The 613-nt window shown below is 40.5% G+C and overlaps 1 long non-coding RNA gene across 1 annotated transcript; it reads left to right on the forward strand.

Annotated features, from left to right (window-relative positions):
* LOC104774706 lies at positions 1-519 on the forward strand. Its single transcript, XR_765458.1, has 3 exons — positions 1-86; positions 169-267; positions 362-519. It is a non-coding gene; the product is annotated as an uncharacterized LOC104774706 (long non-coding RNA).
* The last annotated feature ends 94 nt before the right edge of the window (positions 520-613 follow it).

The raw sequence follows: 613 nt of genomic DNA on the forward strand, positions 1-613 counted from the left end.
TTTTTCACACTGTTCGAACATCTGATGAGAACTTGAAGGACTTTATTACATGGGGTCTTGGGACTCTAGTTTCCATTGTGCGCCAGGTATATACACCTTAAAATTTTCAGTTATGGTCAAAATACGATCGACTTGTGAAAACTCATAGCGTATGTTATTTGTCTACAGCACATACGCAAGTATCTGCCAGAGCTGCTGTCACTAGTCTCTGAACTATGGTCATCCTTCACCTTGCCAGGTCCCGTCCGCCCCTCTCGTGGTCTTCCGGTAAGTTGTATGCGCCTAGAGTATGCTATTATTCTTATTGATTTACGGACATATATCTTATGAAGAGTACTTCGCCTCTCTTATTGATAATCAGGTTCTGCATCTACTGGAACATCTTTGCTTGGCACTTAATGATGAATTCAGAACTTATCTTCCTGTCATCCTTCCATGTTTCATCCAAGTATTAGGTGACGCGGAGCGGTTTAATGATTACATCTACGTTCCTGATATTCTCCACACGCTCGAAGTGTTTGGCGGTCAGTAATACTTGTCTTGTTTCATATCCTCATTGTCATTTGTATTATTTGGGCATGCGAGTTCTAGTAATTAATGGATACATTTTTTT

The sequence above is a fragment of the Camelina sativa genome, unplaced genomic scaffold (genome assembly GCF_000633955.1).
Source record: "Camelina sativa cultivar DH55 unplaced genomic scaffold, Cs unpScaffold04788, whole genome shotgun sequence".
Lineage (NCBI taxonomy): Eukaryota > Viridiplantae > Streptophyta > Magnoliopsida > Brassicales > Brassicaceae > Camelina > Camelina sativa.